This window comes from Sus scrofa, chromosome 4 (genome assembly GCF_000003025.6).
Source record: "Sus scrofa isolate TJ Tabasco breed Duroc chromosome 4, Sscrofa11.1, whole genome shotgun sequence".
NCBI classification, from domain to species: Eukaryota; Metazoa; Chordata; class Mammalia; order Artiodactyla; family Suidae; genus Sus; species Sus scrofa.
The window spans coordinates 56,822,454-56,837,072 of record NC_010446.5 but is presented as its reverse complement, the minus strand read 5'-3'; the positions used below and the strand labels follow the sequence as shown (position 1 = coordinate 56,837,072).

Below are 14,619 nucleotides of genomic sequence, written 5' to 3'. Positions count from 1 at the left end.
ACTTGTTATTCCCCTGGCTACAAAAGTGGGTTCAAGGTTGGGCCTGTGCCCTAGGCCTATCCAATCAAGTGAATATAAGGATCCTTGCCCAGCCCTGGGACAGCACTCTCTGCCTTGGAAAGTAGTCAGGGAAGCATGCAATCCCACAAGCTCTTGGCTTCTTCTTGCAAGCCCAGGACAAGGCACCCTCATTCCAGAATGAAGCTGGTACCATGGGAGGTATAGCTGGGAGATAAAAAGAAACTGGTCCTCAGTCACATCATTGAACCACGGGGGTCAAACCATCCTGTAGCCAGAGTTCCTGTTTTGGCGTAGTGGAAAACAAATCCGACTAGGAATCATGAGGTTTCGGGTTTGATCCCTGGCCTCACTCAGCAGGTTAAGGATCCAGGGTTGTGGCGAGCTGTGGTGTAGGTCACAGACTCGGCTCGGATCTGGCATTGCTGTGGCTGTAGTGTAGGCCAGCAGCTGTAGCTCCGATTAGACCCCTAGCCTGGGAAACTCCATATGCCTTGGGTGTGGCCCTATAAAAAGACAAAAGACAAACAAAACAAAACAAAACAAAACAAAACCCCATCCTGTAGCCAATTCTCCTATCTCTGGACCTTCCCATTATATGAACCTAGAAAGCCACTTTTTTATTTACACAGCTTGAGTCAGGTTTTCTGTTATTTGCAATAAAGAGGGGTTAGTCTTCTTAAGTCACATGGTTTTAAAGTATTATTCTGGAAAATGGTTTAGAAAGATCACTTCATGGCCATATAGAGGGTAAGTTGGTTAGAGAATTTGAAGGAAGGGAGATGGCTAGAGGCCACCTTAACATGCCCAATGAGGCTTAATAAGGCAAGAATTAAAGCCTTGACAGTGGATATTGGGGAAGATTTGAAAGAAGAGCCATTTATGCAAAGTTTATTTAAACTGGCTTGTATGTTCCTCTGGGAATGAATTTCATTTGTCTTCCTATTTCATCCCATTGCAGTGGGATTCTTGTTTTGAAAAAAAAAAAATAACTTTTGAGATTGTCAATTGGATGGAGTCAACTTATTCCTCTCCACCCTAGAGAAACAAGAGAGAAGAGTTATTAGATTTCGTTTCATTCTTTTTTTTTCATTATTCAACTTCTTATTTTTCAATCCTTCATCATATCTCCCACTAAGTAGTTCATCATTCCAGATGTTTCTGTCCTTCCAATATTCACAGCCTGATATCACAGCCCTTATAATCATCAAGTACCCACTTTCATCTATTCAGCTCCTTGAACTCTTCATATTTCAGTGCCTTTCACTCCTCTGCATAGAAGGAGCTATCCTGCATTTGCCTCAATGCATTTCATAGCTCTTGAGTGGCAACAGCCCAGGGCATTCAGTCTGCTCAGTGTGTGAGTCCCACCAGGAAGTGGGGAGTAGAAGACGCCATATGCATTGCAATTCTGCAGGTCAAACGAAAGGCTCAACCAGATGAAACTGCATTGGGCCCACCTCCGCCCAGCTCTGCCCAGCTGCGGGATGTAGGACAAGCCACTGAACCTTCTAAGTCTCAGTTTCTGCAGCTATAATGTAGGAATGTAAAAGGGTTTACCTTACTCTCTTCTTTCATTCCCACTCATCTATTCTCCAAGGAGGATGAGGGCTGATGTGTTTGAATCAAGGACTTGTTACTAAGCCAAATGGTGAGTGGCGTGGTCTCACTCTCTGAAGAGTAGAGATCTCTGAATGGCAGATCCCTCAGAACCAGAGACACAGAACAAACAGATCCTGGGCTACTCTAGCCTGGGGGCTTTTCTACTCTGATCAGGTGAAATAAGCCAGGCCTGCTCTAGACTTAAAAGGAATCTTCTTTCTCTCTCCTTTGCTTATCTCTCATTTTCCTGGACCAGCCTCTCCTTGGACTCAGAGCAGGAAAACAGAATTAAGTGAGTGTGGAGGCAAGCACCAAGAAAGGGCCTTGGCCTACTTTTCACATTGCTGACTCTGCCCGGTCACAAGGGGCCCTCCAAGCAGTGCAGCCTGGCTCCCTGGGGGATGCACTTGTGTTCCAGGGCCAAAGCCTTGTGCTGACAAAGGCTTTGAGTCAGCCTCGCCTTGGCCTCAGCACATGTATCTGGGGCCAGAGACAGAGCACTCTTGAGCTACTAGTTTCTCTCAAACTTATTCTACCTCAGCAGAACCAATAATAATATTGCCATTTTGTAAGACGTTATTATGATGAAATGAGCTCTTGTGGGAGAAAATGTCTTGAAGACCATCCAAAAATGTAAAGTGGAAATCTTGAATTCTAAACTCTTCCAATTTGAGGTTCCTCGTTTATTAAATGCAGTAAAAAAATACTAACCACTCATAAAGCTTTGAGTGATGGCCAGATGAAAATGTTGGGTTAAAAAAATGGCAACACAGGAGTTCCAGTCATGTCTCAGCGGTAAGGAACCCAACTAGTATCCATGAGGATGCAGGTTCGATCCCCGGCCTTGCTCATTGGGTCGAGGATCCTGCATTGCCGTGAGCTGTGATATACTGTGCAGACATAGTTCAGATCCCAAGTTGCTATGGCTGTGGTATAGGCTGGCAGCTACAACTCTGATTCGACCCCTAGCTTGGGAACCTCCATATGACACAGGTGGAGGCCTAAAAAGAGCCACCCCCCCAAAAAAAATGGCAATCCATAGCCATATGACCACTCCTTTTTTTTTGTCTTTTTGCCATTTCTTGGGCCACTCCTGCAGCATATGGAGGTTCCCAGGCTAGGGGTCTAATCGGAGCTGTAGCTGCCAGCCTACACCAGAGCCACAGCAACGCAGGATCCGAGCTGAATCTGCAACCTACACCACAGCCCAGGGCAATGCCGGATCGTTAACCCACTGAGCAAGGGCAGGGATCGAACCTGAAACCTCATGGTTCTTAGTCGGATTCTTTAACCACTGAGCCACGACGGAAACTCCGACCACTTCATTTTTAATTATAATTAACAGCTTAGCATTGAAAAATCCTCTATAAAGTTAATACATTGTTAAAAACTTATAGGCTTTAGGTCTTGTTACTGATTTGCTGAATCTGCAGAAAATAGGACTGCTCATTCGCTGTATTCTCTCATCGAGGCTATAGAGTTGATTTTACTCTAACATCACAACTGTTTAATTTTAGGTTCTTGGAATGACATAATTTCTAGCAGCAGATAAGCCTCTTCTGATTCATAGTGAGTCTATCCCATGAGCAACATCTGCCCTATTCTCTGTTCACATCTGTATACCGAGTCAGTTGCAAAGCCTGGTGTAGGTCACAAGCAGCCAGCATGGCCCTGACCCCAGGAGGTTATACTCCAGGCAGACATCATTGATTTTATAGACACACGTAGAGGTAAACCTCAGCCAGTCTCCTGCATGTTGCTGACATTATGTCTTTTTTTTTTTTTTTTCCCACACCATGAGGAAGTTCCCAGGGATTGTACCTGTACCACAGCAGTAACCACACCAGTGACAACACCAGATCCTTAACTCACTGTGCCACCAGGGAAATCTGACATCATTTCAAGTTAAACATGTTAAACAAGAAAAAATACATTAAGAAGAAAAGAAGAGCTAAACATGTCATGGTTTTAAATAAAGAGTAATTGTCTGAAAGCATAGCCAGTATTTTAGGGAAAAATGTTTTAAAAACTTCAGAAAAAGGAGTTCTCATTGTGGCTCAACAGTAATGAATCCTACTAGTATCCATGAGGACTTGGGTTTGATTCCTGGCCTCACTTAGTGGGTTAAGGACCCAGCATTGCCATGAACTGTGGTGTAGGTCATAGACGAAGTTCAGATCTGGCATTGCTGTGGCTGTGGTGTAGGCCAGCAGCTACAGCTCCAATTCGATCCCTAGCCTGGGAACCTCCTTATGCCACAAGTGCAGCCCTAAAAAGACACACACACAAAAAAAATTAAAAAAGTAAAACTTCAGGCGCGGAAATATGATCAAAGAAATTCTAGTTGTTATATCTTTAAGGTAACAGAATGAATGGGTGCCTAAAAAGACTTCACCACAGACGAGGAATAAAAATCAGCCAAACGAGGAGTTCCCATCGTGGAGCAGCAGAAACAAATGCAACTAGGAACAATGAGGTTGTGGGTTTGATCCCTGGCCTCACACAGCAGGTTAAGGATCCGGCATTGCTGTGGCTCTGGCATAGGCTGACAGCTACAGTTCTGATTAGACCCCGAGCCTGGGAACCTCCATATGTTGCAGGTGCAGCCCTAAAAGGACAAAAGCAAAACAAACAAACAAACAAACAAAACAGCCAAATGACCATATATCTGAGAGCAGGTATTTTTGGGGGGTTTCTCTGAAGCCTCATCATTCTCACAACGCAGGCGCAGACTACCCCTCTTCCCCTCTTTGCTGAGCCCTGTGCTTCCTGAGGGTTCAGTCTTTCTCCAGCCTTCTGTGCCTCTACCTGGAGGTCTCCAGGGGTTTCCCTGCCAGAGTCCCCTGCACGCCAGATCCGCACAGGCACTAGAAACACATCATTGGTGACTAAAACCACCTGGTGGCTGTCCCTGCCCCAGAATTAGGGTGAGATGAACCGTCCCCTCAAGTTGAAGCTTCCTCACCAGCAAAGCATCCTGACTTTCTGTTTCCTGACTCAGACACCTTAAGAGCATAGCTTACTTAATAACACTAACATCTAACACTAGAACCTTCACTTTTCTCAGCATAACACTGGCTAAGAACATACTGATGATTGGATTTTTTTCTTTTTTTTCTTTTTTTTTTTTTCTTTTTTTAGGGCTGCACCTGCAGCATATGGAAGTTCCCAGGCAGCAGTCAAATCCAATCTGCAGCTCCCGGCCTATGTCACAGCCACAGCAATGTAGGATCCAAGCCTCGTCTGTGACCTACAGTACAGGTCATGGTAATGCCAGATTCTTAACCCACTGATCAAGGTCAGGGATTGAACGCACATCCTCATGGACACTAGTCGGGTTCACTTCCTCTGAGCCACAATGGGAACTCACTCGGATGTTTTTCTTTTCTTTTCTTTATTATTATTATTATTATTATTATTATTATTTGTCTCTTTTTAGGGCCGCACGGCATATGGAGGTTCCCAGGCTAGGGGTCCAGTTGGAGCTGTAGCTGCCTGCCTACACCACAGCCACAGCAACGCAGTATCTGAGCCGTGTCTACGACCTACACCACAGCTCCCTGCAATGTCAGATCCTTGACGCACTGAGCCAGGCCAGGGATCGAACCCGCAACCTCATGGTTCCTAGTCGGATTTGTTTCTGCTGCGCCATGACGGGAACTCCTCGGAGGTGTTTCTGATTCGCAGGACTCAGGCCTTTGCTTGGAGGTTCAGTGTATCCCTCCCTCTCAGCTGATGCCAGGCACTGCCTCTTGAAATAAGGAAATGACTCCAGGGAAACTCTTTTGAACAGATTATCTGTCTTAGAAAAGGGGGCTAAACGTAAGGGTTGGAGGCAGGGCGGACTTCATTTTCCTGATGTCCTGAGCTCTGGTATTGTCTTCAAGGACGATGGAAACTGCTGACATCTGGGCGGGACTCAGGAACATCACCCAGGCAAGTCTTTGTAATAACCCCGAACCAAATGGTAACAAATCCCAATGTGTCATAGAGTCTGAATCAAGGATCTTTTGCTGGATGTCTGTTTTGTAGGTGGAGGCGCCAGAGGCTCGTTGGGGATAAGGGACAGGCAAGAGGTGGCTGCTCACTCCATCCTCTGACCCTTCACCCGGTGGCTTGGGGCGTGCAGACAGGGTTAACAGGCTAAACCTGCCAGGAGCAGCACAAGGACAGGGCATCAGCGGTCCCTGCACAGATGCAAGGCCCTGAGGTGTTCCAGGAACCCGCCTTGTTGCAGGAGGCAGGCGGGCCCTGGGGCACCACACTGCTTACTCCATCTAAAGCCACCCAGGGGCAGTGGTTTCAAAACAGATGGCCAGGAGTTCCCATGATGGCTCAGTGGTTAACGAACCCAACAAGTATTCATGAGGAGGCGGGTTCAGTCCCCGGCCTCACTCAGTGGTTTAAGAAGATGAAGAACCCAGTGTTGCCATGAGCTATAATGTAGATCACAGATGTGGCTCAGATCTGGTGTTGCTGTGGCTGTGGTATAGGCCGGCAGCTCTGGCTCCGATTGGACCCCTAGCCTGGGAACCTCCATATGCCATGGGTGTGTCCCTAAAAAGACAAAAGACAAAAAAAAAAAAAAAAAAGATGGTCACAGTCCACTCAATTTCATAGGTTAACAACCAGCATATTTATTATTATTTTTATTTATTTATTTTTATAGCTGCATGAGCAGCATATGGAAGTTCCCAGGCTCGGGGTTGAGTCAGAGCTGCAGCTGCTGGCCTACACCACAGCCACAGCAACAATGGATCTGAGCCACATCTGTGACCTATGCCGCAGCTTGCAGCAACACCGGATCCTTAACCCACTGAGTGAGGCCAGGGATTGAACCCAAATCTTCACAGAGACTATGTTGGGTTCTTAACCCACTGAGCCACAATGAGAACTCCATGACCAACATTTTTTAAAAAGAAAACAAAAAGGAGTTCCCTCTCTGGCACAGGAGTTTAAGAACCTAACTGCAGTGGCTTGGGTTGCTGCAGAGGCACAGGTTTGATTCCTGGCCCCACACGGTGGGTTAAAGGATCTGTTGTTGATACAACTGTGGTGTAGGTTGCAGCTGCATGTCGGATTCTGTCCCTGGCTCGGGAATTCCCATGTGCCACAAATGTGGCCATAAAAAAAGAAAAAAAAGGAAGAAAGAAAAAAGAAAAGATGAAAAAGAATGAAGTATTGTAGAAAATATCACAGTGCATTGCACATAGTAAAAGTAACTATTGTCTTTCAGGTAGGCAGATAGGTAAGTGATGCATAATTGTGAATGCATTTCTTTCTTTTCCCTCTTTCTTTCTCTCTTTCTTTCTTCCTTTCTTTCTTTTTTTTTTTTCCTGTCTTTTTAGAGCCACACTCATAGCATATGGAATGCCCAGGCTAGGGGTCAAATCAGACCTATAGCTGCCAGCCTACACCACAGCCATGGCAACACAGGATCCAAGCCGTGTCTGCAACCTACACCACAGCTCATAGCAATGCTGGATCCTTAACCCAGTAAGTGAGGCCAGGGATCGAACCTGCATCCTCATGGACACTAGTTGGATTCATTAACTGCTGAGCCACAATAGGAACTCTGTGAATGCATTTCTACTGAGGATCTTTGTCAAAGCAGACAAACAATGGACGAGGTGTGCTCTCCTCAGTATTCAGGGATCCCTTTTTCCACTTTGCTCTTTTTAGGCCTGCATTCTCAGTGTTGCCCCCAAATCAGTCCATTTCACTTCTCATTCTTGGGCAATCATACTTCCCAAAGCTGTCAATTATTCTCTGCAAATCCAGCCATAACCTTACCTGCCTTACAGAGGTGACTTCAAGATATATATTGCTTTTTTTTTTTTTTTGGCTGCATATGGAAGTTCCCAGGCCAGGAATTCGATCTGAGCCACAGCTGCAACCTATGCCATAGCTCCAGGAACACCAGATCCTTAACCCACTGTGTCGGGCCAAGGGTCAAACCAATGCCTCTGCAGTCTGATCCTTAACCCACTGCACCACAGTAGGAACTCCCAAGACATATATTACTTTTCAAGATGAAAGAAAACATTCCAAAGATTTTGCAGACCTTAACAAACTGATTACACACACACACACACACACACACACACACACACACACACTTTCCTTTTTCTGGTCAAGGCAGTAAATGGTAAAATGATTTTAGGATTGGACCTAAGATTTTCAGGACCCCATGCCTCATGGCAACCTCCATTTTTAGGACTCTGAAACTTAGCACATTTTCAAAGGTTCTGTATGGCCAGTGAGCTGGACTGACCTCATGCAGCCCTGCAGCTTGTGTAGTGGCTGAAACAGACCCACCCCTAGGGTCCTGCATCCAACGGGTTAATCCTCCCCGAGCTGAGCCCAACATGGTGTGAACCACAGCCTCCCCCTCACAGCTGTTTGAGCTTTTCATGAACCTGACAAGAAGCATTTATATCTGACCTAAACCTCACCTGTTGCAATGTGACTCCACTTCATTCACTCACTGTCAGACAGTCAGCAGTTAGTTTTCGAGCCCCTGCAATGGGCTCACCACTGCATGAAGCTCTGCAGAGCCTGGGTGCAGACACTCACAACCCAGCCACAAGGACAGCACCCTCCTAAATCACAGTGCCAGGCTGTCACTTGTGTGTTAAAGGCCATGGGGCTCTAAGTGCACAGGGAGGGGACATAAAGGGCTGGACAAAGGTGGTGTGGTTTGGCTCATGGCGGTGCTGGTTATGATTTGAAGCTGTGAGATGGAGAATAGTTGGTACCTTCTTCCTAAGAGTAACTTTCCCCAAACTTTTTTTTTTTTTTTTTGGCCTTTTTATGGCCACACCCACAATATATGGAAGTTCCCAGGCTAGGGGTCAAATCTGAGCTGCAGCTGCAGCCTACGCCACAGCCAAGCAATGCCAGATCCAAGCCACATCTGCGACCTATGCCGCAGCTCAGGGCAATGTTGGATCTTTAACCCACTGATCAAGGCCAGGGATTTAACCTGCGTCCTCATGGATACCAGTCAGGTTTGTTACTGCTGAGCCACAAGGGGAATTCCTACGCAAAGATCTCTTCTTAGTTCAATGTTCTCAATTAATTCTTATTTTTCTTTACTTTTTAAAAAATATGTGTGGAGAAAAAGGAACCCTCCTACACTATTGGTGTGAACATAAGTTGGCACAGCCACTATGGAAAACAGTATGGAAGCTCCTCAAAAAAAAAAAAAAATAGAACTACTATATGATCCAGCAATCCTACTCCTGGGCAAATATGGAAAGAAATCTATATTTGAAAAGACACAGTGCACCCCAGTGTTCATTGCAACACTATTTACAGTAGCCAAGACATCAAAGCAACCTAAATGTCAACTGACAGATGAATGGATAAAGAAGATATGGTACATGTATGCAATGGCCTATTAGTCAACCATAAAAAAAGAATGAAATAATGCCATTTGCAGCATGATGGACAGACCTAGAGATTATCAAACTCAGTGGAGTAAGTCAGACAGAGAAAGACAAATAGCATATGATATCACTTATATGTGGAATCTAAAAAAAAAAAAGAAATGATATAAGCAAACTCTTTTACAAAACAGAAATAGAACCACAGACATAGAAGGCAAACTTATGGTTACCAAAGAGGAAAGGGGCTGGAGGGATAAATTAGGAGAAAAATAAAATTTTATTTTGAGACTATTTTTTTAGGTTCACAGCAAAATGGAGCAGAAGGTACTTCTCACGGACCTACTGTTAATTTTTCTTTTTCTATCCCATATGTAGCCCTTTCATCGATTCCATTGTTGAGGTCTGTTGATTTTCTATCTCTCCCTGTATACCGTACTAAGCTCTGTGAAAGTAGAAATATTAGCTGCTTGCTGCTCTCTGCATGTCTCCAGTGCCTGGCAGTAACTATTTGTTCAGTAAATGTGGGTAGCCCATTTTCCCTGGGCTTCATTAGGTTGAAATGGGGGTTGGAGCTAATGTTAAAAAGAGTTCCAGTTATGAAAAATACCATAGACATCTTACTCTGGCCTCCTGTTGTAGGGGCCCTGTCCCTACCAGTGCTCTCCAGCTTCTATCTCGAAGTTTCTAGAAAGGTCTTCAATGTGCTTGGGAAGAAGCTGCTATGAATATGGCTCCCACACTGGGGACCCCAACATGCTGAAGAGGTTCTGTGTTCTCCCACCCTCCACACATCAAAGCTGCGGATGTGAGCCATGAAGAAGGAGGAAGGACACCTCTTCCTCCCTGTGTGTCACCTCTCCTACACAGGCACCACTGCAGTGTGACTTTGTGCCTTGTATTTGAAGGATGTGTAGTGAAATACCTCTTTCCATATTTACTTACAGCTCCTTAAGACAAGGGGGAGTATTCAGAACCTCTTCTTTCTGCAGATCCTCAAGACGTTGGTATTGAGCTCAACTTATTAGACTGACTCTTCCTTAAGCTAAGGGATCCCCTACTCTACAAGCTTATGCAGTGCCCCCTGCAAAAGGGACCACCCTGTTAAGCAATCAGCACATCTGGATTTTAACCATGACCATGTTCAACCTTGAGTTTGAGAGCCATGACCATGTTTAAACTTGAGTTTGAGAGCCACCCTAAAATACTTTCTTTTACATAGAGCCTTGGGCTGGTGTAGAAACTTAGAATGAGGCTGACCAAGCCTGTGTATAGACCATTCCTGGTTTACATAAGATTCTGGAGCTTGCCCGTGGCCAGGAAGCCCAGTGAATCCAGATGACATGGCCAGTGGCTGAATCCTGTGGGAGGTCACCATTAAACTTTGATTTATCTAGTGCTTTGTGTCTTGTGTATAATGGAAATCCATTTGTACCATGGAGGCAAATTTTATTTAGGTTTTGTTTTGTTTTGTTTATTCAACAATCAGCAAATAATTCTTTTTTTTTTTTTTTTTTTTTTTTTTTTTGTATTTTTGCCATTTCTTGGGCTGCTCCCACGGCATATGGAGGTTCCCAGGCTAGGGGTCGAATTGGAGCTATAGCCCTCGGCCTATGCCAGAGCCACAACAACACAGGATCCGAGCCGCATCTTTGACCTACACCACAGCTCATGGCAATGCCAGATCCTTAACCCACTGACCAAGACCAGGGATTGAACCTGCAGCCTCATGGTTCCTAGTCAGATTCATTAACCACTGAGCCACAACGGGAACTCCAACAGATAATTCTTGAATGTCTACAATGCGCTAGAGATTTTTCTAGTCACAGTTATCAACAAAAGAGGTGGATTTCCCATTGTGGCTCAGTGGTAACGAACCCAACTAGTATCCATGATGATGCAGGTTTGATCTTTGGCCTCACTCAGTGGGTTAAGGATCTAGAGTTGCCGTGAGCTATGGTGTAGGTAGAAGATGCAGCTCGGATTCCGTGTCGCTTGGCTATGGCATAGGCCAGTAGCTATCCAATACAACCCCTAGCCTGGGAACTTCCACACACTGAAGGTGCAGCCCTAAAAAGAAAAAAAAGAAGAAGAGGTAAGTTCACTATACTTGTGCGCTCATTATAAACAAGAGCATACCGTAAGTAAGAAAACTGATAAATAGCAACGTAATTTCAGCTAATCATAAATTCTATGACAAAAAGTAAGCAGGGTAATATGACAAAATGTGACTGGGAGGAGTTCCCATTGTGGCTCAGTGGATCAAGAACCCAACAAGTATCCATGAGGATGCAGGTTTGATCCCTGGCCTCACACAGTGGGTTAAGGATCCGTGTTGCTTTTGAGCTGCGGTGTAGGTCACAGATGTGGCTCAGATCCCATAATGCTGTGGCTGTGGTGTAGGCCGGCAGCTGCAGTTCGGATTTGACCCCTAGCCTGGGAACTTCCATATGCCATGGGTGCGGCCCTAAAAAGAAAAAAAAGAAAAAAAGAGTGACTGGGATTAGCTGCCCCAGATTGTTCACATCCTCCTCCTCCTTTGCAGTCTCTAGTGTACCTGCTGCAAAGATAAAATATTTGCATCCCCAACATCTCTTACTGCGAGGAAGAGTGATAAGACTCAAGACTCCGAGCAGAATACCCTGAGGAAGACTTCCCTGCCCAAGAAATGCAGAGCCACATAAAAACAGACTTTGATCCTTTGAACTCTCCCTTCTCCTTGTTTGGGATACAGACATAACACCCAGAGGCTCAGCAGCTGTCTTCTGACCTTAAAGTGATAACCACAAGGAAGAAAGTCAAGAAGTTCAGGCTGGCAGAACAGAAAGTGAGAAAGAGCCTGAGTCCCTAATGACATCATTGAGCTTTGCACAGTCTGAACTTAAATCCCCTGCATGTCTTAATATATGACACACAGACCTATTGTTTTAGGCATGTGTTAGGTTTATTCTTATTCACAGCCAAACACTTTCCTAATTATTAGAAGAACATGAAGCTTGAGGAAATTTCCAAGGTGCTCGTGGAAATCTGCTCTGAGAAGATAACATTTAGCTGAGACCTGAATTAAGAAGGAGCCAGTCATGGGAAGATCTGGGAGAAAGAATTCCAAAAGGAAAAAATAGCAAGTGCAAAGGCCCTGAGGCAGAAGTAAGTCTACTGTGTCCAAGGAATGGATTCCAGGGGGTATGAAGCACCATGAACAGGGGAGACTACGGTCATACTGGGGGTCCTGGAGGCAGGCGGGGGCTGGATCACAGACATCCTTGTCAAGAACTCTGTATTTTATTTCACTTCCAAAGAGAAACTTGAGATAGATGGATTTGAAATACATTTTAGAGGTAGTGCCTTCAGTGGGACTTGTTGCTGAATAGAAAGTTGCGTAAGAGAAAATAAGGAATTAAGAGTGATTTAGATTTTTTCACCCTGGAGCCATTACTTGAGTGGGAAAGAATGTGAAAGGCCTGAAAGGGGAAAGAAAAGGGAATGCAGAATTAAGAATCGTGGGGGATATATATATATATATATTTTTTTTTCCTTATTATAGCTGCACCTGTGGCCTATGGAAATTCCTGGGCTAGGTCTACGTCAGAGCAGCTACAACCCACACTGCAGCTCTGGTCTACGTCAGAGCAGCTACAACCCACACTGCAGCTTGTGGCAATGCCAGATCCTTAACCCACTGAGTGAGGCAGGGGATCAAACCCGCATCCTCATAGACACTATGTCGGGTTCTTAGCCTGCTGAGCCACAGCAGGAACTCCATCAAGAATTGTGTTTTATGTTAAGTTAGAGATGCACATTAGAGTTTGCAAGTGGCAGTGTCATATGGGAGTAGATACATGCATCTGAAACGCCATGGAGAATTCAGGAATGGAGACAGAAATTTGGAACCATCGACATACACACAGCGTTTAAGTCATGGCTCTGGACATGATTTCCTGGCCAGAGGATGTAGATAAAGAAGGATACTTCAGTGTTTAGCTATCAAATGGAGGTGAGGGAGCCAGCACATGGGACAATGGAGGAGCATCTGGGGAAGTGAAACAAAAGGCAGGAAGCTCTGAGAAGAGATGGGTGTGTTAAGAAAGAGAGTCATTAGCCCTGCTAAATGGTGCGGAGAGGTTGGAGAAAATGAGACAGAGAAAAGAAGGGTGGATTCGCTCATCAGCTGTATCTGGTTATCTTGCTAAGAGCAGTTTCAGAAGAAAGAAGAGGCAGAAGAGCCTAATTTAAGTGGGTTCAAGACAGAAATGGGGGACGAGAGAATGAAGTAGAGACATCGCTGGGGAACAGAGTCATTGTGCTCTGAAGGGAAGCCGAAAAAGAGGGCAGTGGCTGCAGGAGGTTTGGGTTCATGGAGGACATGGGCAGTTTTTTGTTGGGAGATAGATGGCAAAGACCTTGTCTGCATGGTGAGGTGAATTGTGCAGAGCAAGGTGATGGGTTGGGAGCTACAGACCAAGCACTTTGCAAATTCCTGTTTAATGCTCTGCCTGTGAAGGTGGAATTTTTCACCCTCTTTCTAGATAGGAAAGAAAGCACCATATCACGTTGGTTTGTATTTCAGGTTTGAGTCCAACAGAATCCGAGCTCTGCCGACTGTTTGCTGTGTGACTTTGACTAGTTCCTTACCTCTCTGTGCCTGTTTTCTCCCCTGAAAGATGTGAATTCAAAGGGATCCGTGTAAAACACATGCACGAGGCCGGATCCCTAGTAAGTGCTCAATAAATACTAGTTCTTTTCAGAGGTGAGAAAAGAGACCCTTGGAAGTGAAGTATCTTCCTTTTTTGAACAAATATACCGAGCTTCTACTTTTTGCAAAGCACCGTGTGAAGTCTGGAATCGCAGACCTCAAACTTGAACAGGGTACAAAGGAATCCTGTCCTCATAGAGCTTAGAGTCAGTGATGATCATGGTGATGATGGTGATGGTGACAATGATGATGGTGATAACGGCAATGATGGAGATGATGGTGAATGATGCTGTTGGTGGGGGTGATGATGCTGATGGCAATAATAAAACCCTCAATAGCTAATGGGTATTCACTACGAGCTAAGCCCCAAAGGCTTCACAGTAAGTGAGTAACCAAAGCAGAATCTGTCTTGCTCCATTTTGTCTTTCTATTACGTCATCCTTCCCAGGGGTATCATTTTGCCAGAAGAATGAAACCCAATAATCCTGTAGTGTGAGGACATGTTATTGAAAGGAAAACATTGGAAGTGATGACTAACCTTCCTTGCTTTCTCCACGATTTACCAGAGATCCTATCAGAAACAGGTTTTAGGAATTGTTTTTCTCTATATCCTGCCTTGTTTCCCCTTCCCTGGTTTCGTCTCACATTGTTTCATTCATGACACAAGGGTGACAGGCATTGTGTTAGATCCTTTGGGGTGTCAAAGATAAGTATTATGGCCTGAATTGTGACCCCACCAAAATTCATGTGTTGAAGTTCTAATCTTTAGGACTCCAGGATATGACTGTATTTGGAGACAGAGGCTTTAAAGACGTAAAGTTCAAATGAGGTCATTAGGTTGGGCCCTAATACAGTATGACTGGTGTCCTTACGAGAAGCGAGCAGGACACAGACACCTTCAGAAGGAGACCAGGTGAA

At 45.0% G+C, this 14,619-nt stretch overlaps 1 long non-coding RNA gene across 1 annotated transcript in view; it reads right to left on the bottom strand.

The window, feature by feature from the left end:
- LOC106510039 overlaps positions 525 to 14,619 on the bottom strand; it is a 108,534-nt gene continuing 94,439 nt past the window's right edge. Inside the window, exon 7 of the long non-coding RNA XR_002343239.1 lies at positions 525 to 1,056. This is a non-coding gene — a long non-coding RNA (uncharacterized LOC106510039). The remainder of the gene's footprint in view (positions 1,057 to 14,619) is intronic.